Below are 27,661 nucleotides of genomic sequence, written 5' to 3'. Positions count from 1 at the left end.
TGCGCGGGGCGACGAAGGGACGAGGCAGCGGGGTCAACGGGGCGGCGCGGCGCCAGAGCACACCTGCGGTGGCGCGGGGCGGAGCCCGGCGGGGAGAGATGGGCTTTGGGCGCGGTCAGCGGCGAGGTTTGACGCGGCGACGGGGAGGCGAGCGAGATCCTGGGCGGCGGCGCGATTCCCAGACGGCGGCGGCGGAGATCCCGGGCGGCGGGCGGCGATGCTGGGCCCGCGGGGGCCGGATGCGGGCCTGGCGGGCCGCGGGGGCCCGCGTCGGGCTTCGGCGGGCCATGGCGCGGAACGGGCGGCGATGCGGGCGCCGGCCACGTGTCAGCGGCTGATTCGTCGGGCGGCGGCGGGCGGACGTGTCCGGCTCGGTCCGGACGCGTCCGGCGGCGGCTGGGAGGGGTTTTTAGGGTTAGGGGTGGATTTCGTCTGCGAATTTCGGGGGAGAGGGCATCTCTACTCCTAATGCAGCAGTTGGTGAATAGTCCACGCGGTTTATTTTCGCTGTTTTTTTCGTCATCCTCCCACCTCCGTTTTATTTTCGTTGGTTATTTTTTTGTCTGGTTTTCTTACCTCCCCACGGTCAATGCGCTCACAGGCAGCCCGCTCCCACAATCCATCGCCACCCACCCACGACTCCCTCACCCTCGCTAGGGTTCCTAGCCACTCCTCAGCCACCGCTGCATGTTCCTCGCTGGCCTCGCCCGGGCGCCTCCCGGACCTCGCCGGGGAAGCCAGCCAGCGCCGTTCCGACCTCCTCCTTAAGTCCTCGCCCCCATCCTCCTACTCAAGACGTCACCGTCGCCTCCCTCGCCTGCGGCCATGATGACCAATCTGGCAGTGGCGCCACAGATCACCCTCTGGTCCATGGCCTCGACGGCGACGACGTAGCCCGCGCCCGCGTTCTTCCTCCCCCATCTCATCTCCTCTTCGGTCGCTGCAGAGGAGCCCCGTTTCGCGCCACCACCATGGTTGCCTACAGCGAGCAGAAGAGGACCTAGCCGTCGCGTCCGACCGCAACCGCCGCTTGAAACCCTAGCCCCTCCTTCCAACTGCAGGTCAAGCCAGCAGGATCCCTTCCAAGAAGAGCATTTGATGCGTGAGTGCATCCCCTTCTCTTCTTCTTCTTCTTCTTCTTCTCGATTTGATGTGTGCGTGTGTGCTGTTGTGTGCAGGCCCGACTCATCTCTGCTTGTGCACAACAAGGAAGGCCATGGACCGCGGACCTGCTCGACCTGCTCGACCTCCTCCTCACGCCGCCTCGGCCTCCCGGCCCTTGTCGCCGTTGGTCGCCCTCCACGGGTTCTGACGTGCCGTCGCCAACCGCCAGAGATGCCACCTCCTCAACACACGATATAACCACATTTACGTGCAATATGCAACAGCTGTTTTCTCTGCTTCAGTATTTTTGTGTCTCTGGCAAAGTTAATCATCGTATTCATGTCATTTATTTAGGAGGGATCCCAATTACTGACTGCATCAGGCGACCAATCTGTGAGTACAGCATGATCCATCAATTCATTTAATTTCTCATAATCTCTACTCCTAACGGAGCAGTTGGTGAATAGTCCGCGCGGTTTTATTTTCGCTGGTTTTTTTCATCATCCTCCCACCTCCGTTTTATTTTCGTTGGTTATTTTTTCGTCTGGTTTTTTACCTCCCCACGGTCGATGCGCTCATAGGCAGCCCGCTCCCACAATCCATCGCCACCCACCCATGACTCCCTCACCCTGGCTAGGGTTCCTAGCCCCTCCTCCTCAGCCGCCGCTGCATGTTCCTCGCTGGCCTCGCCCGGGCGCCTCCCGGACCTCGCCGGGAGAAGCCAGCCAGCGCCGTTCCGACCTCCTCCTTAAGCCCTCGCCCCCATCCTCCTACTCAAGACGTCACCGTCGCCTCCCTCGCCCGCGGCCATGATGACCGATCTGGCGGTGGCGCCGCAGATCACCCTCTGGTCCATGGCCTCGACGGCGACGACGTAGCCCGCGCCCGCGTTCTTCCTCCCCCATCTCATCTCCTCTCCGGTCGCTGCAGAGGAGCCCCGTTTCGCGCCACCACCATGGTTGCCTGCAGAGAGCAGCAGAGGACCTAGCCCTCGCGTCCGACCGCAACCGCCGCCTGAAACCCTAGCCCCTCCTTCCAACTGCAGGTCAAGCCAGCAGGATCCCCTCCAAGAAGAGCATTTGATGCGTGAGTGCATCCCCTTCTCTTCTTCTTCTTCTTCTTCTTCTTCTCGATTTGATGTGTGTGTGCGTGCTGTTGTGTGCAGGCCCGACTCATCTCTGCTTGTGCACAACAAGGAAGGCCATGGACCGCGAACCTGCTCGACCTGCTCGACCTCCTCCTCACGCCGCCTCGGCCTCCCGGCCCTTGTCGCCGTTGGTCGCCCTCCACGGGTTCTGACGTGCCGTCGCCAACCGCCAGAGATGCCACCTCCTCAACGCACGATATAACCACATTTACGTGCAATATGCAACAGCTGTTTTCTCTGCTTCAGTATTTTTGTGTCTCTGGCAAAGTTAATCATCTTATTCATGTCATTTATTTAGGAGGGATCCCAATTACTGACTGCATCAGGCGACCAATCTGTGAGTACAGCATGATCCATCAATTCATTTAATTTCTCATAACACCAATTATTCTCGGTTTTTTTTGCATAATCTCACTGTAGTTGCTTGTACTGTATCAGGTAAAGATATGGAGCGTGGAGAATAAGAAATGCCTTGGTGTGCTGTCAGGGCACACTAGAAGTGTGAAGTCACTGACATGCCATTCTTCAAACCCTGGTCAGTTGTATATCAGCACTTGTTTAGCTTAGCTTGGGACATGTCTGCATAAGCTCGTGAACTCAAATTCAAGTAGGTTATTGTTTATGCAGATCTTATTATTTCTGGTTCAAGAGATGGTTCTTTTCCACTTTGGGATCTAAGATGTGACCCCCAAACCCCAAATGGTCATGGTGAAGCATGACTCATGTATGTTATCTAATGGCTACTGCAATCTAAATGCTCCTTTTAATTGCAATCATCAAATATTCGTAACAATATAGCATCTTTAACTGAATTCGTAGCAATATAGCATCTTTACATGTTAGATCTTCTGGTTTTGTCAAAGAAGAGCACAGTCCCACTCGAAGGAATCGGATAAGGTCTTGAGCAAAGGTATTGAATCTACATAGAATCCTTTTGCTGGTGACTGTACACTCCCTTGGGTTCATTTGCTTATATTGGTCATCTTTAGGGAGCTTCGACGAGCATCACATCAGTTCTGTATCTGAAAGATGACCTCTCCATTGCTACTTCTGGAGTGCGAGCTGTTGGTGTTTGTCGTGTTAGGAAGATGGGTGTATAACTCGTGGATCTTGGGGACAAGCGGATGGATCTTGGGTCTTGGGGACAAGCGGATGGTGTTCGTCGTGTTAGGAAGATGGGTGTATAACTCGTGGAGTGCGAGCTGTTGCGTGGCGACACTCGACTGCATTCGTTGATCTGACTGTCTGTCATCGTGCAGGTGTCGAATTGTTGATGGAGGCTTCAGGTCGTCCTTCTCAAGGAGATGAGGCTGGCCATTAAGGATCTGGGGTGAAGGTCATGTCATCTCTTCTCGTGGCTCTACTGCCCACTGCTTCCACTGCTGATATTTTGAGCTCTTTGATCAGAGCAAGCACCATGGGAAGGTGAAGTTTGAACTAACTTGATATATTACCCCTTCAGTTCTTCTATACTTTGTACGACAATGCAATTTAGTCCTTACATGTAAACAATGTTACCCCTTACAGATGAAATTGTAGCAAACCAAGCCAACATAATCTATGTCCCTTTAGGAGGATAGTGGATGCCGGTATAATATCTATGTAGTGCATTTTTGGATTATGTAGAAACTTCCAATTATTTACAATGAGTACGGGACACAAACCGATGTGCTTGGTCTGTGCTTTGTGTTTCTATCACAACCTATTTTAGAAGGCGCCATGATGAATGTTAATTTATTAGAGGAGAATCAATCAAGCGATTTTACGTGCGAAATAAGTTTTTAACAACCATATTCCACTTAATGATGATTTGATAACCGATTTATGGTTTCTTCTACTTTAATTAGGAAAGATGTTGGGGGCGTGAACTGTCCCGACAACGACATTGTTGCCTGCTGACTATGTGCAGGACTACCTGGCTCGACCTCTATCTCAATGGTAAGTTTCTCTCTTTTTCTATCTTCTGGTCTCCTTGTGCATTGGCATGGCAACTTCTGACATGGGATTCATGTGTAGTCAGAAAATTAGGAACCTGAAGGGAAAATGGAAGGCGCCTTTGATGGACATTCAGCCCGGGTAACCTCATCTTGCCCACAACTGTACATTCATACTTCTTTTCATTTATCTATTCTCCCCAATACAGGGGAACATCAAATCTCATATGATTTTGCCCTTGTTTGTGCAGAGTACAAGGATGATCCCTACATCTATACTTTTGATATGCTGAAGCACATTGGCATTGAGCTAAGGCAGGTTAGTGCTGCACAAATTCTGTTAAGTGTAGTTGGCACATCTATAACTCGTTCCCCGTCCCTCTTGCGCGGCGGCGGCACAGATGTAGGGCAGCGGTGGCGGGTGCATATGTAGGGAAGCAGCAGCGGGTAAAACCGTCTTAGGGAGATCCTCTTCTCATATCATGCCCAGTTGTTACTCCTCCATTCGCTCGCCTCTCACCATATGTTGTACAATAGTGCGGTGGTGGCGGGTACAGGCGCAGCGCGATGACCTGTGGGCGCACCAGCTCTAGGATGACCAGGGGCTTGGTAGTTGGGTCCGACATCCCTGTGGTGGACAGAGATGATGGCGTATGGAAGTGTCCGGTGGTGGGCAGGGAACAATGTGGCCCTTTCGTCGTCCTCTTCGTTCAGCTTGACATGACCGTCGTTCAGCTGAAGACAAGATTACATGGGGACGATTAAAACTGGGGCATGAATGCACAATACATATGTGATGTGATTTTTCTAAATGGAATTAATTTTGTATAGCTTGCATCCCTTTCTTCTGTTAGTAATTTGTAAATAACATGAATCCAGTTTTATACATAAGCAAGTGGTAGCCAAGTGGTCTGGTTATACATTTGTGAAGAACCTGCTTGAATGCATATGGCCTGGATGCCTAGGTGTACTTCACCCTAACTTCACCACAAATCTGGAGAACTCACGTACCCAAATTTCCATCATGCCATGAATGTTAGATGCCTATAATGCTTTGGGAGCTGGGCGGATATGTGTTTCATGATTTGTTTTTTTTTCTGGAAGGAAGATCTTGTAAGTTATTCTGTCTTTCAACCTGTGCGTAGCATTTTGATGTAAGTGGTCTGGTTCTCTCAATCTATGTGTAGCGCGTTGTGTTTGTACTTCAAGCTGGCAGAGTATAGATCACTTTCATGGTCCAAATTACTAGCATCAATCGAATCATGGTTAGTCATTCCAGTTTTCGCATCTCGGTGCCTAATTACTCTCTAATATTATTTATTTTATCATATATGATGAGTAATATTTCCTTACTTTTTTTGTAGGACACAAGATTTCAGTACCCTGTAATAATCTCTTAGGTGACTTTTGGACAAGTACACGCCCAGATTTTTGGGATTAATAACACTGCTGAGTTAATATGATAGTATTGACATTTTTGGTACCTGTCTAAGTTTCTGGAAGATTAGTCTGCTTTTAAAAATATATGATATCGCATACAAAATTGTTTACTCTTGTTTAGGGAAGCAGGGATATATAATACACACATCATATTTAAGAACTATGCTTTGCTCAGGTCTCTTGATATTTTCTAAACACAAAAATTAATTGCTCGGCACCGAGCACGATAGTATATAATAAGGTAGGCAAGTTTCTTATCAGTCTATCAGTCATTTGCAAATCTGGACATGATCGGCATTCACTTCAGTTGTAGGCAATAGTTACCATTTAGTTCCGTTCTGGGTTCCATTAGTTCAATTATGGGCAATGGTGGCTATTTAGTTCAGTTCATGTTCAGTTCTGGGTTCCATTAGTTCAATTATGGGCAATAGTGGCCATTTAGTTCAGTTCATGTTTAGTTCTGGGTGCCAGCAATAGTTGTCATCTATTTTAGGTCAAGTTTAGTTTTTGGTGCCATTTAGTTTAGTTCAGTTAGGAGCAACAATTGACATTCAGTTCAGTTAAGAGTTCTGCATATGTACTTCTGTCGAATTCTGCACTTGCACAAAGCTTACTGGAACACTCGTTTGGTCATAACATTCAAGCAAAAAAAAAAATCCATTACATCTCTTTCCACACATGTACAAGTAGTAACTGCAATTCCTTTTCAGTCATAAGGTCCAGTCATAACAACAATAGTTAGTGATCACAATTTTGCATGTCATACTAAATTCAACTAACATCAATGACTTAGTTGGACGCTTTTTGCACTTTAAACATTTTAGAATGGTTGTTTACGATCAGCAACTCATTAGGCGGCGGTGGCATAGGCGGTGGCATAGTTGGACGCTTTGGAATTAGCTGTTCGACTGAGATGTGTTGGACAAAGATATTGCCAGTTCCTCTGAGTATACTTGACTTGTATAATGTGATTTTCATTTATTTAGAGTGAATTACATAATATATAGATATGCATTATTATAGCTTTAGTAACTGATTTTCTGATGTTTAGAAACATGCGAGGTGTGTGTGTGGGGGGGGGAGGGGGTGTCTTTGCTTTACTTTGATTTTATATACCTCAATATTTTTTTACATATGTTGCGATCGCAAAAATATTATCAACAAAAAATATTGAAATACTCAAAAATAAAATTACTACTTCCAGATATTTGACTGATTAGTCACCAAAAAAAGAAGATCGAAAGCATATTTCTAATTAATAAGGTTGACAAGATATGCATTGCTACGCAGTTAGTAACTAATATGTGAATGGTAATTGGGAGCCGGATGCGCCCTTGACGTGGAGATAGTCGGTACCACAAGAATAAATAATTCACTGGTAAAGACGGTCGGTATCGTTGCGTGTTGTGCATGACCAGTGTTAAACCTCTAAAATATGTATGCCCCCTTGGAACGCACGGGCAATTAACAAGACCACTACTATAGCAGATTGTATCTGGAATTTTAAGAAGCCTTCTTCTATTTGCAGGACACCAGACTCTAAACATGGGTCAAGCTGGAGCGACTCAAGATGCAGCTTGACTTCTGGTACACTATATGAGTGATTCAAATTTGCTCAAGGTGAACAATAGCTGGCATGGAGCCAACCGGAGGAAGGACTCTTGATTCTAAAGTTTACAATCCTCCCAACAACCAGTTCTTGCCACGGACACTGAATGTTGTGACGTCAATTTGGAAGCCACGGGATGGATCCCTTTCAGAGCGATCTAGACGCCCTCGATGCCTCGACAACTTCACGAGTGTCTGAAGTGTAAACTGACATCATACTTATAACTGGTCAGTTTAGCGATAAACCCTACATTTTAGTTTTTTGCTAGGTGTCCTATATGCACTTTTAATTTTTTATAGGTGTGGATAACTTCTTGAAAGCTAAACCTGCCCATATTGTATGTGATTTTCCGCGAGGCAGACTAAATTGGCATCTTGAGGATTCATGCTTCATGTATCATACAAGTGATCCATTCATAGATTCATCTGTTGCGCTCTTACATATTGTATTCTGCTATAGAGTATAAATAGTACTCTTCCTTGGAGTTGAATCCATGTATCATGATTTTTGGTCGATACAGTCCTATAGTTCCCCACAAGAAAAGGACTTTGGTTGTGGCTAACTGGGTTCTCTCTGCCTCTCACAAGTTTTGTTTATTACTATACTACTATTATTTAGTTAGATAACTTGGACTGTCTAATAGGAGTTCTTACTCACTGCTAGAGATGCTAACTGATTCTCTCCGGCTCTCACAAGTTTTTCCTTGTGTTATCTCTTATTCAGGGTAAAAATAATGCCCAGAACAAAGAAACTATGTATTGTACTATACTCATTATTGTAATTAAAGATTATCTTCAAAATTGGTCATCACTTGGGATGCTACCAACTTGCAGGGTTGATGACACATTAAATTGCCATATTTCATTTCCCTCTTCTTCACATGTTACAAATATATCTTTAACAATAGAGTTTAATATTTGTGTTTTCACAGGTAGGAGGAGACAGGTAAGATCAGTCACCAGTGATGGAGTCATGAGTTTGTTGACGTCGTGCTAAACGTTGGTGTAGGGCCAAAGGAGAAGACATGGTGCAAAATTCTTGAGCTTGACATTATGGTACAATATAAATTTGAGTATTCTTTCCTGTCATAGCAGTCTATAGCCTATATCACATTGCAAAATTCCATGAACAATTGGTCCACATTATTTGTTTGTTATATTGTTCATGCCCAAGCATGGATGCAGCTGGATGTGGGTGCCAGGGCCGCCACCAAGGATGTAGGGGTCGCGCCACAATGGGCGAGGATGCATTGGTCATGCCGAAACTGACGAGGACACGTGAGCCGCACTCCAGCCTTAGTGTTTTTCCTAATTTCTTTAGGTACGCGAGGTTGATTTAATATTCACATGTATGCTGAAATTATGACACCAAAGAACCAGCAATGGAGTTATATGAAATTTCTCCCGAGAGCTATACTACCATTCTTTTTAGTATTGACTAATTCCCATGAGTTGCCCCAAAATTGTAAATATGAATTTGGATGATTCATTGGTCCTCATTAAAATAGCAGCATGAAATAACCCTCCATATATTTGTTGGATTTTAAATTGACCCTTTCAACTCAACTGAATTTTTTATTTCTACAGTATTTATTGACTTTTACATCCTGTTTTGCACGCTATGGGGAATGATTGTAGGTATTTATGAAGTAGTCCTCATTAGGTGGACTGGGTGAAAATCGAGAAGCATGATTGTATTTAAGCTCTTAGCAATTTAGAATGTCAATATTTTCGGGCTGCCTTGCAATATTTCAGAAAATAATATTTTTAGGGACATTTTATATTGCCTCACCTTGGATTAGGCTTATTGTTCTACTGATGAGACTTGAAAGTTCTCACAATGTGCCACCCTCACATTTCAGTTTATTCACCCTTAAATTTCTATAACGAGAGCTTAAATGCATTATTTTCTTTGGTTTTACCATGAAAGGAAAAAAAAGAAAGAGAAAAGGTTGTCCGCCCTGACGTGCCAAGTTGTCCGGACATGTCTTGACCCAATTCCCTCCCTACATATGGTCTAGGTTGGGGGTTTGCGAATAGCCTGGACATATGACGATAATTTGAGGGTCCAATTAGGTGGTGTTATAGACTTCTCTTCTCCTTAATCCAACTGTATATTTTTCAAGTTTGCTAACATGGAAAAAATGTTGTAAACTTGTGACCACATATTCTCTGGGCACGTTGTAGCCTTGTTATTCACAATTGATGTTGCTCATGATTCACCCTTATATTTGAGCTTAAAGTCTCCGCTTGGATTATGTTTGGTCCCTAAATACCCTCGTAAAATGATACAGACTCTAGCCGTCGTTTTTTTTGCATGGTAATACGTGTCTCTTTATATCATAAGGATCATAGTACAAGGCACGTACAAACAGAACTGGCAAAACTGAAAAGACAGAAAATTGCTAGCCTTTGCACAAAGGAACAACAACCAAGAAGTAAAATTACAATCAAGACTAAACAAACCTCAGAACTTGACACCAACGTCCGTCACCAGCCTCTGGAACCACCATAGCAGCCACCAAAGGAAAAAATGATGAATCACCTTCACACCCGAGCTCGAAGCGGCTCCATTGCGAATATGCAGCTTTGCGTACCTCTAAGGTGGCGTTGCGGCCGGTATTATACATGTGTATACTGAATCTGGATGAAAAATCTTACACCGATTCCAACCGGGCCCCGAGTGTGCTGAATTAGGCTTTTTCTTTAGTTGACAGTGGAATAGGAGGTTGTTTTCTTCCTTTTTATGTCACAATTTATACTACAACACACATTTCCTTTTGAGTATTATGCGAGTTCCTTTTGAGCCAACACACCAAATCTGAAGTTACACAACTCCAACCAAACTGAAGAAAATCATCAATGCAATTTTTGTACCACCTTTATTTTTGTGCATCAGACATGATGCATTTTCGTACCACCTTCTTTGTTTTGTGCATCAGATATGATAAGTCTTTCTATGTACATGATTGAATTATTATATTTATCAACATACAATGCAAATTATTTTTTAATCTGTGTTACCGACTACCTTTTTTATCCATGTAAAATTTGCCATGCAACCAGTATAAAATTTAAAAAGCCCGTGGCAACGCACGGGCGGTCTACTAGTATTTATAGTTTCTGGAAGCTAGGAGATTTCAAATGAGGAGCGGTTTTCGCCCACACGATCGTGATCGAACGACCGAGAGCATGGAGGGGAGTTAAATGGGTTTTGGGCCAGTTTGGAAGGGTGTTGGGCTGCAAAGAGAAAGGAGGGTTTGCGGGCTACGCAGTTAACCGTTGGAGTATCAAACGGACTCCAAATGGCACGAAACTTGACAGGCGGTCTACCGGTGCTATACCAAGGCCACTTGGCAAGACTCGGTCCATTCCGAGAACGTTTAACACCCGCTCACAACGAGAGACAAAAGGGGAACGCCGAAGGACATAGGAGTGCCGGATTGCAAAACGGACAACGGGGAAAAAGCTCGGATGCAAGAGACGAACACATATGCAAAATGAGATGCACATGATGACATGGCAAAGTGCAACACGCAAGCAAATGATATGACAATGATGGCGAATAACTGACAGACACCTGGCGCATCGGATCCAGGGCGTTACAGCTAGGGTTACACAGAGTCGGTTACAGAGAACGAAATCTACATAACCGAATTGCTAAGCTTGCCTTCCACGCAAAGGAGACACCCGAACACGGGATGGAGTCTTCAATCTTGTATCTTTATAGTCCAACAGTCTGGCCAAAGTATATAGTCCGGCTGTGCGAGGACCTCTTAATCCAGGACTCCCTCACCCGCCTCACTCCCCTTTTCGGTATCCAGACCCCCCTCGGCGGACCGGGAGGACATTGACGCCATCATTGAGGAGGTTGCCAAGGATGCCAAGGCTGAGGCTGACAAGATCACCGCCGAGGAGGCCGCCGAGCCCGCGACCGAGGATGCCGCCAAGGGGCCTGCCGGAGGGACCGGCGAGGCTGCTGCCGAGGAGGCCGGCAAGGGGCCTGCCGGGGAGGACGTCAAGGCCGCTGCCGAAGAGGGGGTGGTCGACGACCATCCCTCCTCCTTCGCCGCCTCTGGTTTTGGCAGGTACTTGAAGGTGGGCGACAACCTATTCGTCCACCTTCCAGGGACGGCGGGCACCAGGGTGCCTGCCGAGGGGGAGGTGTTTGACGATGACGTGCTCGCCACCGTTGGGCTCGAGGTTGTCGATGAACCGAGCGCTGGTGGCGGCGGTACCCAAGAGGAGTAGCTTTTTCGGGCCATGGCTGCCACCTTCTGGAAGCTCCAGGCGCTCCACTGCGCCCGTCTGGACAAGGCGAAGTCCAGGGGGCGGCGGCGGACAAGGCAGAGGAGGATCTCGAGGAGCGCATCGCCGAGACGCAGGCCTGGTTCTGCCAGGCCCATGAAGTGCTGAAGGCTGCCCAAGACCAGCTGCCCGAGCGTAAGCAAGAGCTCATCTTGAAGTAGGTCGACGTCGAGAAGGCCCAGGAGGCGGCGAAGGAACAAGCCGCCAAGGTCGACGCCGCCCGGCACTAGCACCATGCTGAGCTGAGCTCCCAGGGGAGGACCTCGCCTCTCATGAGGCGGCGATCACCGCCACACTCCGAGGCAAGGACGAGGAGGTCGAGAAGCTCGTCGCGCTGCGAACCCGGGAGCTGGAGCAGAAGCACAAGGAAGCGCTCAATGCTCAAGCTCTGGTCCATGGCGACAAGGTGAAGGAGCTGGAGGTGGAGCGGGACAGCCTGTAGAATGAGGCCTAGGAGCTGGCGAAGACGAAGGACACGATCAGCTGCGCCTTGACGGAGGCACATGCCTAAGTCCTCGGCAAGGCCGAGCTACTCACCGCGCCAACGACTCCATCAATGACCTAAAGCTGAAGCTGGAGGGTCTTGAGGGGACGCTTTCGGAGGTCAAGGCCCGGGAGGAGACCCTGACCAAGAGTCTGGAGACAGAGAGGAGGCTGCGGAAGAATGACGCCGCCAACCACGAGGATTTCGTGAAGGGCGAGAACCTCTGGATCAGCCGCCTCGCCAACGTCGCCTACAGTATCACCAAGAAGCTGGCTGCCATGGAGATGTCGAACCTGAGGTACGCCCCAGAGCCAAACGTGAGCCCCAATGCCAAGCTGCCCCTGTTCTTCGAGGGCGTTCTTGGAGCCTTGGAGCAGTTTCGCTCTAATAGAGCAGGCTCTCTGGCCAATGAGGCCCGCCAGCTTTGCCGGGGTCCCACCAAGGTGGCGTACTGGAACCCCAACCTCGACTTCGCATCCGCGCTAGAGAGCTTGCTGGAGGATGTGGACCTCGCGCCGCTCGAGGAGCGTATCAAGCCCATCATCACCCGCGTCGACGAGATTGAGAGGATTGAAGGCTAACGCCGGGACTAGGCACCCCGTTTCTCATCACTGCTGCAGGTTCACGACCAAGACAATTTATATCTTTAGTTAGAACCGCAGCAACAATTGATGTAATATAAGTCTGCAGTACTTTGAAATGATGCATGTTATTTTCCAATTCAATCTCTCTCTGTATGTCCACCCTACGTTGATTGGGTAGGCTTGTCGGCGCGTAAACCCAAGCTGCGGCGCCTCGAGGACTAATCCCCAATAGCCTGCCGGGTGTGTTTGCTGCCAGGCGAACCACCTTACCGTTCTCAGCGCGGCCACTCGAATTGTCGAGCGGACTCGAGATAGAATGAGAGCATCGCCAATAGCGGGGGGCCGCTCTGCCATTCTCGACGCAGCCGCTTGGACTGTTGAGCGGAATTGAAACAGAACAAGGGCGTTGCCGATAGTGGAAGGGCCCCATTGCATGCAAGTTTCTCATACAGAGGTAAGGATCTCCAGGGAGAATAATCTTATATAAAAAGAATCTTACATTCCTAAGAAGTTGATCCCCACTACTACCAATTCTCTCAACATGCACACCATCCACATCAGCTTTATGCCACATCAACGTTCAGTTCCCAATTTTGTGCATCCACCTCAACAAAGTTACCACGTCACTGCCTATTTTTTGTAAAAAATTAAAATGTTTCGGTCGCTTATATATGAAGGAAGAAGAAGAAACCTTGGATCTCCTCATCATTGCAGCCCCGTCTCCTCAATTCCCCACGTGGCCCGCCAATTAATTTCATGCCTCTCTTAATTGTAGGCAACAGATGCTCTTCGTCTTTATCATATCCACCAAAAACTGATGGAAGAGTAACAGATAGACCTAATCCTCCTTTTAAACAACCAATCTCCTAGCTGCTGCAGGCACGAGGTCGAGGCTGTCGACTCTTGATGCTCCTCGGTGCTGCAGAAGTCTGCCCTTTTCTTGCTAGCTCATCTGGGTAGATCAACATCGTCAGGTAATGTGTATACTTTGAGATGATCCGATTCGATCTTGATGGATCAATCAACTATATGAATCCGTTAATTATCTTCATCCTACTCCTCTTGGTACTTTGATTAATTTGTTGATCGTAGATAACACAACCATGTAACATAGCATGTATGTTCATGACAATCCGAACAGATGTGTGGAATTGTAGACCAATTGACGATAATACAACTAGTGCATGCAAATCCACATGCACGCGATGAATTTCAAGGATGGAGTTTCTCTGCTGCAAGCCGCCGCCCCCATGGATCCAGACGCACTGGTGTGATCCACCCTCAAGATGAGAAGCACATGCCTCGGGACAGCGCCGCTACCATGCAGCCTCGATGCGCCCAACCCCGAGCACCACCATCACGACCCTGCTGCCCAGAAGCAACGACGCCGCAGACTCTGGGCGACTTCCCCCGCCTCACTAAATTCCACCTCTAAATGGTGGAGGCGCATCATGTCGTCTCCAATATCAGATTGGTATCTCTTGCAATCTCTTTTTCATTATTGACATCAAAAGTCATCCTCGCCATCGCCCCCAGCAACGAAACTACATTTGCATCTCCTCCTCTGCCCGACTGACTCCACCGAAGAAAAAATTGTGTTGACTAATTTCAGTCAGTTTTTCACCATGTCTGGCTATCCAAGCCCATAGTACCACGAAATCAATCTAGAACAATTAGCAGTAGTGTCACAACCCTAGAATTGTTTGCAGATAGTTGCATCAGTGAGCATCATGCATCCTGTTAATTTCAAGAAACTTGAAATGGGGATGACCAAACCCTAGCACCAATTTAATTCAAACAAGATCAACCTAAAATAATTCTCAATGTTTCCAAAGAGCCCTTCAAAAATGTTCATGATTTATGGGAAGTGATTAAAAGCTCCTCCATAAATATTGTACATTTTTCCATGACATTTGTGGACTTTGAGCTAACTCCTAAATATTTGAATTGGGTTTATAAATTCCTGTATATTTATAACTCCAATAATTATGAAAAATAATGCGGGGCTTTGGATTAGTTCATCTCACACCCACAAGAATTTCCAGAAGTAATTAAAATGATTTAGTGCTGGAACTAAATCAAAACAAACAAAACAAAATAGAAAATAGAAACAAAATTGGAAAAGAGGGAAAGCTTACCTAGCTTACCTGTGTGGCCAAGCACTGCCGCTGGCCAGCCCAGCTGGTGGCCTAGCCCACTGGCCGAAGCGGTCGTCTTCAACATCTGCGAGTAGGCAAAGGCGTGTTGATGCACGCGCGCACGAGGCCTCCACCTCTGGCCTGCCTGTCGCTTCCCCGACGCATCTGGATGACCCCACGCACCCCCTGATCCTCTTCCTCGAGCTCTCCCCCTCCCCGGCTCTCTCTTCCTCCCTTCGCTGTGAGCACCGAGAGTGCATCGTCGACGAAGCCATGGCTACAGGCCACCACTCGCTCAACCAGCATGAACACGACCTCCGCCACGACGCCTTGGAGCTACACGCCAATGCACGTGACCGCGGGAGCCCTGCAGCATCATCCCCGACCTCATCTTCAATCTCCGACCGCTCACTACCTCACCGTCGATTCGCGCAACCAACGCGTCCCCGGCCCCGCCATCTGCACCATCCTCCTCATCGTGAGCCTCGCTCTGTTTCCCCCCTGTTCCCCTCCTCGCGTTCAACCACTAGCTTACCTCCCCGTCGCACCAACAAGCTCCTTGCCACCGGTGATGTCGCCGACGTGGCCAGTGCTCATTCCCGTCGCATCTAGGTGTTTAGTCGAACTCCTGGAGTTCCTAGGAGCCCATAGAGCACTTCATCCGGTGTCCTCGTGGCTCGCAGCCTCGCCTGCCTCATCCCCGTGCTCTGGCCGTGGCGGATGAGCTCGCCGCCGGTGAACTAGGCCACCCCACGCCCAGCCGCGTGCCCCTAGATGCAGGTGAGCAAGGGCTCCCCCCTGGTGCCCTCCGCCGCGCTTTTTGCCACCAGAGTAGCAACCCCGCAGCGCTTCGGTGCGTTTGCCGTCACCGGCATCAAGCCGCCGGTGGCATTGACCCTTTCGACCGGGGGTTTGACCACCCCAGGTCACTGACATGTGGGCCCCGCCCCTGACTAGTTTAGTTTAGGACTAATTACCCCCTGCTGACACTAATAGTGGGCCCAGTGCCTACTAATTTGATTAGTTAAATTTAATTAATCATGTTATATAACAGTGTCACTGACGTGTGGACTCCACACGTCATGTTTGACCTGGACCCGCCCTTTGACCATCTGACGCAAGCATGATACACTGCTGATGTCATAAATACATTTACTAGGATTTTCTTATTTAGAAATAAATTAGGAAATTCCAGAAAATGTTCAAAACTTCTAAAATTCATAGAAAATCAACCTTAAGTCTAAATGAAATAATTTATATATGAAAAATTATCAGAACAATCCAAAGAATCTGTTTATGGCATTTTCATGCATGTTAAACAACTTATGGCTACTGTTTAGGAAAAATCAATTAAAGGGCATTTAATCCATCACACATGGAGTTTGATTTTGAACCTTGGGTTCAAACCAACTTCATTTAAATTGTTGCTAGTTGCATTAGCTCAAAACACAGCATATTGACATGTCATGATCATGCATCATATTGTTGCATTGCATTGATTGTGTTCCTTCTCCGTAGCCGTTAATTGTCCCCTCTCGGTAGATGTGGTTCCGATGATGAGTTCTATGACACCTATGAAGAGCTATACTATCTTCAGAAGTGCTAGGCAAGCAAAAACCCCTTGTTCATTCCGATACAATCCCACTCTCTCGCTCCTGCACTCTTTTACTGCATTAGGACAACAACGATTCATCTGTTACTTGTTGCGGTAGTTGAACCGCTAATCCTCTGCATGACCTGTCATTGCCATAGTAAATAAATGAAACCCACTAGCATGAGTAGGAGTTGTTTGAGCCCTGATGTGCCTACTCATTCATGCTTGTTTGTCATGCCTTCTATTTCTTTGAGTTGAGTCAGGTCTGATTCATCGGGGATGAATTGGAATGTTGTGAAACATGTCCTACTGTGTGTGAGCTAAGTGTGTGAACACGATTTGGTAAAGGTAGCGGTGAGAGGCCATGTAGGAGTACATGGTGGGTTGTCTCATTGCAGCCGTCCTCGGGAACTGAGTTATGTGTTTGTGATCCATGAACAGTTACTACCACACATTGGGCTCCGGGCGCTCCAAGCTCTCTCGACTTATTAATCAACCTGATCTCTTTCCAGGAGTTGCAACTAGTTTCCATTGTGTGTAGGTAGTGTGAGTAGTCTACCAAGTGGCACCCGGTGCAGGTGGGCTTGGGACAGACTAGGCACAGTGGCACGGTGTACCAAGTGGCACCCAGATGGTGGGCTTGGGAACCCTGCTCACATCGTTTGGGGCCGTGAGCGACACCCCGGCTGGATCTCCTTGCGGATGGAACCCGAATAGGCGATAAACCTGTACTAGAGACTTGTGTGGTTAGTCAGGTCATGGCCGACTCCCTCGCCAGTCTTCCGCTTGAAGGTTGCCAAGATACACGACGTGTACATGGTGGTAAGTGGCGAGAGCGTGTGTGAAGAAGTACACTCCTGCTGGATTAACATCATCAATTCGAATAGCCATGTCCGCGGTAAAGGACTTGTGGGTTGCTTGTACAGTTCATAGACAAGTGAAAGTGGATACTCTAAAATACGCAAGATAAGCGTGAGTGCTGTGGATGGCGTTCTCGTAGGGAGACGGGAGCGGATCCATAGTGGTGTATTGATATGGTGAATATGTGGACTCGTGTGCGCCACCTCAAAAGAGTTGCTTGCAGGCGTAGTTCAGGATAGCCACCGAGTCAAAGCTGGCTTGCTGTAGTTAAAACCCACCATCCCCTTTGTTGATCCTGATGCATATGCAGTTAGTTCTGATGTAAGTCTTGCTGGGTACATTTGTACTCACGTTTGCTTAATTTATGTTTTTGCAGAGAGACTCCAGTCTCACTAGTACTTTCGTGTGGACTCCGACGTTTAGCTTGTTACCTCAGCTACGATCTTGTGCCCTTGGCAGGATCTGGTAGTTAGTCGGGCTTCTCAGCCCTTTTCATTTGTAGTTGTCTGTACTCAGACATGTTAAGCTTCCGCTTGTGCTTTGACTTGTATGCTCTGAATGTTGAGTCATGAGACCCATGTTTGTGATATCTCGCTCCTCGGAGCCTATTGAATAAATACTTGAGTCATAGAGTTATGTTGTGATGCCATGTTGTATTTGCACATATCGAGCATATTGTGTGTATGATTTGAAATGTTTGGTATGTGTGGGATCCGACAACCTAGTTGTTTATTCTTGGTAGCCTCTCTTATGGGGAAATGTCTCCTAGTGCTTCCACTGAGCCATGGTAGCTTGCTACTGCTCCGGAACACTTAGGCTGGCCGGCATGTGTCCTTCTTCATTCCCGTGTCTGTCCCTACGGGGAAATGTCACGCGGTGTCAACCGGAGTCCTATTAGCCCAGCTGCTACAACCAGGATTCACTCGCTGATGACCGACACATTCGTTGCTCGGTCATGTATGCCTGTCCCTGTAAGTCAGTGCCACTTTGGGTTTACGACTAGTCATGTCGGCCCGGGTTCTTTGTCATATGAATGCTAGCGACACTATCATATACGTGAGCCAAAAGGCGCAAACAGTCCCGGGCCAGGTAAGGTGGCACCCGTGGGAATACCGTGCGTGAGGCCGCAAAGCGATATGATGTGTTACATGCTAGGTCGGTGTGGCCTAGGATCGAGGTCATAACAGCTTTGGTATCAGAGCTTGACTACCTGTAGGATTACCAAGCCAAACTGGTCGAAGTTGAGTCTAGAAATGCTTTAGTTATATAAGGGAATTGATTGTGGATGGGAATGTAAGGCTCTTTTTACTCCTTTACCTTATGCCCTTCATATTCGAGTCATCCTATCTTTCCTATGGGGTTAAGGAACTAGGCTTTCTCTTCTTTCTATTAGGATCGCGTGTTACTAATCCGTAGACTTATAGGATTGATGGTTTCAAGCCTCAGTTCAGTTCTTACTACTTCCATGTGTTCATAGCTAGTTTCAGAACCTTGATATTGTGATGATCGAGTGGTTATGCCACCATCTTGTAGGATGTCTCAAATCTTTTTGAGCATTTACAACCGTTATGCTATCCGAGTCATCCCAGGTTTCTAAATAGTCTGATGCATTTGTAAATCCCTTCCCACCGTTCCGAAGTTCCTTTGTTCTAGATCAACCACACTAACTAGTGTGTTGAGGTACTCTATTGCCTCGACATATATGTTGGAGCTATTATTATGACCGTATGTGTCTTAAAGAACCACCTAGTAATCCATCCATGTGTTGTGTTCACAGTGTGATGATTCTGGCCATCATTCTCGAAAGCATCCCGTGATGCCATTTAGTTAGTAGGTATTCTATTTCCGGGTTCTGAACCCGAAATTCACCCTACTCACTTCATGTTGATAGTGTTTGCTTGTTCCTTTAGGTTATTAGTAACCTTTGTAATAGTCCTCGAGGTTCGTGGTATATCCTTCTTCCAAGTACCATGAACTACTTATGGCAGAAGTTCTTTGAACCAAAAGATCACAACTAGAGTGATCTCGATGAGTTCTCCTTTCTTTATTGTGACTCTGCCAGTTCTACCCTTCTGCATGGGTTATCCGGAAGAAATGTTGAGCTTTGCTCAACATACTAATCTATGCAGCCACAACTCACAAAATTGTATGTTCCATTGAGTTGTCCCTCTTTAGTTGTATTAGGGCCTTCATCTATCAGTTGATAGTCAAGAGCATGTGTGCATTCATGTTCATCGATGCCTTTTACTCTTGTGGTCCGTCAAACCGTTCTAGTTCAGAATGACTAGGAGAAACAAACTCCAGTACCTCATCCATTTCTAGGATTCGGTCAAAGTAGCTGTATCCCGCAGATCAAAATGCCAATCCAGCTTTTGCTCTGTTCTACCTCGGAGTATCACCCTCTTTCATAACAAGAGTATCGTGAGAATTGCACACCCTCTTATGAATTGTAGATACAGTGATACTTCTTACCCTCATTATTCATTTCTCGGCTCCCGTGTTGTTGCAACCGAAATGCCGACAAGTGAACCGTGATGTGTGAAATCAATACTTCTAGCAACTCCGTTGCTTGGTAGTTAAATGGACAATAACCTCATTCTTAGCGTGTTGATTATTGAATCATCACCCTAAGGCTAATCGTGCTACCTAGTCCTTATTTCCTGTGCACTCTCCGATCAATGAGTTAGGATTGAGTCAATCCCTCGCTCTATTGATCATATCGTCTTGCCCTGAAAAGCAAGATTGTTCTCGAGCTTAGTAACATGTCGGTGGTTCGTGATATTCGGGTTATCTTCTCGGAAGTATTACCAGGTTGCTCCCTGACTGTTACATTGAGCTCGTGATCAAGTTGTTTTCTTACAACCCACCCATTCTCCAAGAATCTGTGTTGGATACCCCTGAGCTAGTTGGTTAAGCTAAACAACAACTTGGAGAGTTGAAATATAAGAGCTTGTCCGACTTATTTCATTTGTAGGGATATCTTGTATGTGTGTTGAAGAAAGATGGTATTTTCATCGACTAACCCTCGTGATCCGTTGTTGGACCTATTGTCTTGTCCAAACCTTGATTTGAGTGTGGGCTATCCTCAAATCAAATCAGAACCAAGGATGCTCGTAATGTTGTCTTACTCGTGGTTGATTCCTCGAGCATACACCGTTATATCTTTTGGGTCTGACCAACGCTATCACCGTGTTCACTTAATTGTGGAATTCTACCTATATGGAAGCCTGGATGGATTGTTGTTGAGCCCATTGACAACACTTTCATCTTGTCCATGGTTCATGTTGAACATCCAAGTTAGCATTGGAAACTTTTATAAGCATTATCTTCATGTCCCGTGCATGAAGCGTATGCCCGGATGAAAGAAGTGACTTCCTCTAATTCATGTGCATTTGATGCTAGTTGCCGTCTTGAACTCGAGAAAGTTTGTTTTTGCTTCCTCTGGAATAATCCCAAGTCAGTCATGCATATGTGCGAAGTATTCTGTGGTCTGGAGACTTGCAACCTTTAGTCCATATGCATTCCTAGCACACCAAGCCACTGATTGATTTGTTCCAGGAAAAGAAGTTAATTGCTAATCCATGGTAATGCACAAGACTTCGATATCCTCGTTGATGGTTCCCCACCTGAACTCGGTAGTGTTTTACTATAAGACTACTATGTGGTCATGCTTGTCTGGGATAGCGTGTTCACATGTATGTAGCAGAACCAACTCATGTTTTGGAGCTTGCTATCGCAATTCATTCCCTGAGAATCTCGCTACGTCATCTTGTCGATTTGTGTTGCAAACTTTAATTTTTCTTTCTAGACTTGATGGGTCTGGAATACCCTGACACCAACCAGATCTGAATCTCAGGCAGATATCATGGTTGGAACGTTTCCCAAGGACTATAATATTGGTCTCTTTGTAACGGTGAAGTGGATGCCGTGGCCAACACACCCAGCCGGAAGACCTATTATTGTAGTATCTTGATTGAGGAAGTTGGCTACCTCCCCATAAGTATTTCGTAGGATTTACTCCAATAATTGTTCCTTATGGATCCTTGAGCTCTCGAAGTCCAACCTTTTATTTGATGTTCTAGATATCAAACTATATCTATGAATAGATTGCGCTAGCACATCAAGGAGAACATTAGAAGCGGAGTGCTAAATGTCTCTCGGTCGATCGTCCAGATTTTGTTTCCTTGGCCTCGCTAAGGTGAAACCTAAGAAAGTGTTATCTTCCTTTGCATCTGCATCCTCCGTCACTATTCATCATGGTAGTATGTTGTGGCCAGGATCCTTGGCACGGATGCTGGTAAGACCTTGATGAATATGGAAATGCTCAAGTTCTTGAGAGCATGCTCAGTCACTGGGTTATATCCTCGGTAACAATCGAATGTGCCTTCCATTGCCGAGTTGTCTCAAAACACTAGCTCTCTTTTGAAACTAGGTATGCCATTTCTTAGAACTCCTTCAATTGATCGTTTGTGTATTGCCTTAGCCTGGTATGAAGAGTTTCAATGATCCTTTCCGATAGAGTTTCTCTCTGACGTCATCGTGTTGGATGAAGATCTCGAAAGCAAAGACGTCGAGACCAAGATGATGCAATGAATCAACATCCTCGAGAAGGGCATTTGGATCAAGAAGATTGTGTTAGCTTTGTGTCCCCTCTGTCTTCTTACCTCACGTCTTGAATCTCGGGACGAGATTCTTGTTTAGTGGGGGTGAGTTGTCACAGCCCTAGAATTGTTTGCAGATAGTTGCATCAGTGAGCATCATGCATCCTGTTAATTTCAAGAAACTTGAAATGGCGATGACCAAACCCTAGCACCAATTTAATTCAAACAAGATTAACCTAAAATAATTCTCAATGTTTCCAAAGTGCCCTTCAAATTTTTTCATGATTTACGGGAAGTGATTAAAAGCTCCTCCATAAATATTGTACATTTGTCCATGACATTCGTGGACTTTGAGTTAACTCCTAAATATTTGAATTGGGGTTATAAATTCCTATAAATATATTTATAACTCCAATAATTCTGAAAAATAATGTGGGGCTTTGGATTAGTTCATCTCACACCCACAAGAATTTCCAGAAGTAATTAAAATGATTTAGTGCTGGAACTAAATCAAAACAAACAGAACAAAATAGAAAACATAAACTAAATAGGAAAAGAGGGAAAGCTTACCTGGCTTTCCTGTGCGGCCCAGCACTGCCGCTGGCCGGCCCAGCTAGTGGCCTAGAGCACTGGTGGAAGTTGTCATCTTCAACCTCCGCCAGTAGGCAGAGGCGTGTCGACGCGCGCGCGCTCGAGGCCTCCACCTTGTGCCTGCCTGCTGCCTCCCCAACGCGTCTAGACGACGCCACACACCCCCTGGTCCTCTCCCACGAGCTCTCCCCCCTCCCCGGCTCTCTCTTCCTCCCTTCGCTATGAGCACCAAGAGCGTGCCGTCGCCGTAGCCATGGCTACAGGCCACCCCTCGCTCAACTAGCATGACCAAGACCTCCACCATGACAACGCACGCGACCGCGGGAGCCCTGCAGCATCGTCCCCGACCTCATCTTCAACCTCCGACCGCCGGCTACCTCACCGTTGATTCACGGCAACCAACGCGTCCCCGGCCCCGCCGTCTGCACCATCCTCCTCGCCGTGAGCCTCTCTCCGTTTCCCCCCTGTTCCCTTCCTCGCGCTCAACCCCTAGCTTACCTCCCCGTCGCACCCACAAGCTCCTTGCCGCCGGTGATGTTGCCGACGCGGCCAAGGCTCGTTCCTGTTGCATCTGGGTGCGTAGTCGAACTCCTGGAGTTCCTAGGAGCCCTTAGAGCACTTCATCCGGCGTCCCCGTGCCTCGCAGCCTCGCCTGCCTCACCCTCGTGCTCCGGCCATGGCGGGTGAGTACGCCGCTGGTGAACCAGGCCACCCCACGCTCAGCCGCGTGCTCCCGTTGATGCGGGTGAGCAAGGGCTCCCCCCTGGTGCCCTCCGCCACGCTTTTAGCCACCGGAGGAGCAACCCCGCAGCGTTTCGCCGCGTTTGCCGTCGTCGGTGTCAAACCGCCGGTGGCGTTGACCCTTTCGACTGGGGGTTTGACCACCCTAGGCCACTAACATGTGGGCCTTGCACCTGACTAGTTTAGTTTATGACTAATTACTCCCCTACTGACACTAACAGTGGGCCCAATGCCTGCTAATTTGATTTGTTAAATTTAATTAATCATGTTATATAACTGTGTCACTGACGTGTGGACCCCACACGTCAAGTTTGACCTGGACCCGCCCTTTGACCAGCTGACGCAAGCATGATACACCGCTGATGTCATAAATACATTCACTGGGATTTTCTTATTTAGAAATAAATTAGTAAATTCCAGAAAATGTTCAAAACTTCTAAAATTCATAGAAAATCAACCTTAAGTCTAAATGAAATAATTTATATATGAAAAATTATCAGAACAATCCAAAGAATCTGTTTATGGCATTTTCATGCATGTTAAACAACTTATGGCTACTGTTTAGGAAAAATCAATTAAAGGGCATTTAATCCATCACACATGGAGTTTGATTTTGAACCTTGGGTTCAAACCAACTTCATTTAAATTGTTGCTAGTTGCATTAGCTCAAAACACAGCATATTGACATGTCATGATCATGCATCATATTGTTGCATTGCATTGATTGTGTTCCTTCTCCGTAGCCGTTAATTGTCCCCTCTCGGTAGATGTGGTTCCGATGATGAGTTCTATGACACCTATGAAGAGCTATACTATCTTCAGAAGTGCTAGGCAAGCAAAAACCCCTTGTTCATTCCGATACAATCCCACTCTCTCGCTCCTGCACTCTTTTACCGCATTAGGACAACAACGATTCATCTGTTACTTGCTACGGTAGTTGAACCGCTAATCCTCTGCATGACCTGTCATTGCCATAGTAAATAAATGAAACCCACTAGCATGAGTAGGAGTTGTTTGAGCCCTGATGTGCCTACTCATTCATGCTTGTTTGTCATGCCTTCTATTTCTTTGAGTTGAGTCAGGTCTGATTCATCGGGGATGAATTGGAATGTTGTGAAACATGTCCTACTGTGTGTGAGCTAAGTGTGTGAACACGATTTGGTAAAGGTAGCGGTGAGAGGCCATGTAGGAGTACATGGTGGGTTGTCTCATTGCAGCCGTCCTCGGGAACTGAGTTATGTGTTTGTGATCCATGAACAGTTACTACCACACATTGGGCTCCGGGCGCTCCAAGCTCTCTCGACTTATTAATCAACCTGATCTCTTTCCAGGAGTTGCAACTAGTTTCCATTGTGTGTAGGTAGTGTGAGTAGTCTACCAAGTGGCACCCGGTGCAGGTGGGCTTGGGACAGACTAGGCACAGTGGCACGGTGTACCAAGTGGCACCCAGATGGTGGGCTTGGGAACCCTGCTCACATCGTTTGGGGCCGTGAGCGACACCCCGGCTGGATCTCCTTGCGGATGGAACCCGAATAGGCGATAAACCTGTACTAGAGACTTGTGTGGTTAGTCAGGTCATGGCCGACTCCCTCGCCAGTCTTCCGCTTGAAGGTTGCCAAGATACACGACGTGTACATGGTGGTAAGTGGCGAGAGCGTGTGTGAAGAAGTACACTCCTGCTGGATTAACATCATCAATTCGAATAGCCATGTCCGCGGTAAAGGACTTGTGGGTTGCTTGTACAGTTCATAGACAAGTGAAAGTGGATACTCTAAAATACGCAAGATAAGCGTGAGTGCTGTGGATGGCGTTCTCGTAGGGAGACGGGAGCGGATCCATAGTGGTGTATTGATATGGTGAATATGTGGACTCGTGTGCGCCACCTCAAAAGAGTTGCTTGCAGGCGTAGTTCAGGATAGCCACCGAGTCAAAGCTGGCTTGCTGTAGTTAAAACCCACCATCCCCTTTGTTGATCCTGATGCATATGCAGTTAGTTCTGATGTAAGTCTTGCTGGGTACATTTGTACTCACGTTTGCTTAATTTATGTTTTTGCAGAGAGACTCCAGTCTCACTAGTACTTTCGTGTGGACTCCGACGTTTAGCTTGTTACCTCAGCTACGATCTTGTGCCCTTGGCAGGATCTGGTAGTTAGTCGGGCTTCTCAGCCCTTTTCATTTGTAGTTGTCTGTACTCAGACATGTTAAGCTTCCGCTTGTGCTTTGACTTGTATGCTCTGAATGTTGAGTCATGAGACCCATGTTTGTGATATCTCGCTCCTCGGAGCCTATTGAATAAATACTTGAGTCATAGAGTTATGTTGTGATGCCATGTTGTATTTGCACATATCGAGCATATTGTGTGTATGATTTGAAATGTTTGGTATGTGTGGGATCCGACAACCTAGTTGTTTATTCTTGGTAGCCTCTCTTATGGGGAAATGTCTCCTAGTGCTTCCACTGAGCCATGGTAGCTTGCTACTGCTCCGGAACACTTAGGCTGGCCGGCATGTGTCCTTCTTCATTCCCGTGTCTGTCCCTACGGGGAAATGTCACGCGGTGTCAACCGGAGTCCTATTAGCCCAGCTGCTACAACCAGGATTCACTCGCTGATGACCGACACGTTCATTGCTGGGTCATGTATGCCTGTCCCTGTAAGTCAGTGCCACTTTGGGTTTACGACTAGTCATGTCGGCCTGGGTTCTTTGTCATATGGATGCTAGCGACACTATCATATACGTGAGCCAAAAGGCGCAAATGGTCCCGGGCCAGGTAAGGTGGCACCCGTGGGTATACCGTGCGTGAGGCTGCAAAGCGATATGACGTGTTACATGCTAGATCGGTGTGGCTTAGGATCGGGGTCCTGACAAGTAGATCGTCACTGAGGTAAAATATTTTACTTCCTTGTAACCTTCATCCACCGATGGAGTGATTGACAGCGTACTTTCTATTTAGATGCATGAGTCTGAATGATAAGTGAAAGTTCCCAGAACTATTTTCCCTTGTGTGTCAGCAAGACTAACATGTAGGTTGTAGTACTACAACTAAACTTTCCATGCCCTTTTTCTTTTTATATATAGCAGAGATTGAAAAAGAGTATGTTGGAAGAATTTTTTTAATAAGAGATCTTCATCCTCCTCTTCGTATTTTGATTAATTTGTTGATCTTCATCCTCCACCTAATTATTCCATGGCTCCATATTAACCCTTCGCTACAATCTTGCTACTTTAGACCGAGTTTATCTCACATGATTTGTTTATTATTTTTTCACATGTATTCTGTAGTTTCATTCATAGGCGTTCATACTCTTTGCCATCCCAACTTCCCAAGGATCCATCATCCATGTCTATTGGTTCCCACATGCATGATTTGTTCATTATTTTTTGACATGCCTTCTGTAATTATGTTCATACATGAATGGACTTTCATATTACTTGCCATCCCAACTTCCCAAGGATACATGTTTATTAGTTAGTTTATTAGATTGTTGTCCAATTCTGCTGCCTATCTCATGTCCTATATTAAAACAATATGGTTATGGTATAAGGAGGGTTGAAATTTCATAATTTAGTGTGGACCATATTGAATAAGGAAAAAGGATCACATTAGATTGTTGAGTAATTATCGGACATTGCATATTGTTTTCCCTATGAGACACCATTGATATATAATTCATGTTTAAAAGTTTCCTTCCAATTTTACAATCACATCAGATTTACCTAATCATCATCTCTCAGTTTGACCAGGAAATCTTGCAACCTCGCCTACCCATCGAGGATCTTGATGGAGTGGTTATGAACCAAACTATGAAGACTCCATTCTCTAGTTGTTTACGGTTATTTCCCCCCAATGTTTGTTTTAATTTCAATTTTTTCAAGCGAACCTGAAGGAATGCTTGCATGTTAGTGCTAAATCTGCATATGGTGGTGAACAATTTTTTTAATATTTTGAATGTAAAAAAAATCCAAATCAGATCTTCATTTTCATTTTTAATTCATATTATGTGTGTTCTTTCTTTGAAGTTGCATATAAAAGCCTGAAAGTCCCACCGCAACGCGCAGGGCATCATCTAGTTACTCAAGGTTTTGCGTGACTTAGCTTTTCTGTTGCTGCACGAGCGTTCACTGCACCAGCAAGTGATGCCGCCCGTTCGGTTGCCTTCTTCCTTGGAAGCCATGGCGACGAAGAACTACTAGACTAGCTGCTAGACCGGATTTTGGTGGTCGCCTTCTCCCTACCTCGTGCGCCAAAGATGTCGGTGGAAACGACACCTCTGGGATCACTATAATCCCTACTACGGTCGGCGGGCGCGAGGTTATGGAAAGTGCGGGTCTAGGAGTCAGCGCAAGGATAGTTTACCCAGGTTCGGGCCGCGAGAATCACGTAATACCCTAGTCCTGCTTTGGTGTATACCTGAATGTTCTTGAGCTAGCTATAGTGTGTCACTTGCTCAAAAGAGTCGAATCCTTTCCCGTATGCCTCAGTCCTCCTTTTATAGGAAAAAGGGGATGCCACAATGGCTTACAGGA

General features: G+C 46.7%; 1 long non-coding RNA gene across 24 annotated transcripts; it reads left to right on the top strand.

The window, feature by feature from the left end:
- The first annotated feature begins 1,087 nt into the window (after positions 1-1,087).
- LOC123044904 (uncharacterized) lies at positions 1,088-8,761 on the top strand. Of its 24 annotated transcripts, none has more exons than XR_006420712.1 (11): positions 1,687-2,190; positions 2,270-2,588; positions 2,690-2,786; positions 2,879-3,161; positions 3,241-3,676; positions 4,099-4,189; positions 4,268-4,327; positions 4,437-4,504; positions 5,373-5,450; positions 5,550-7,461; positions 8,166-8,761. It is a non-coding gene; the product is annotated as an uncharacterized lncRNA (long non-coding RNA). The 24 variants fall into 24 exon arrangements; XR_006420703.1 differs by adding an exon at positions 4,587-4,632 and having other exon boundaries at positions 4,723-7,461; XR_006420700.1 differs by having other exon boundaries at positions 4,437-5,450; positions 5,550-5,638; positions 7,154-7,461.
- The last annotated feature ends 18,900 nt before the right edge of the window (positions 8,762-27,661 follow it).

The sequence above is a fragment of the Triticum aestivum genome, chromosome 2B (genome assembly GCF_018294505.1).
Source record: "Triticum aestivum cultivar Chinese Spring chromosome 2B, IWGSC CS RefSeq v2.1, whole genome shotgun sequence".
NCBI classification, from domain to species: Eukaryota; Viridiplantae; Streptophyta; class Magnoliopsida; order Poales; family Poaceae; genus Triticum; species Triticum aestivum.
This window is presented reverse-complemented; position numbering and strand designations above follow the sequence as displayed.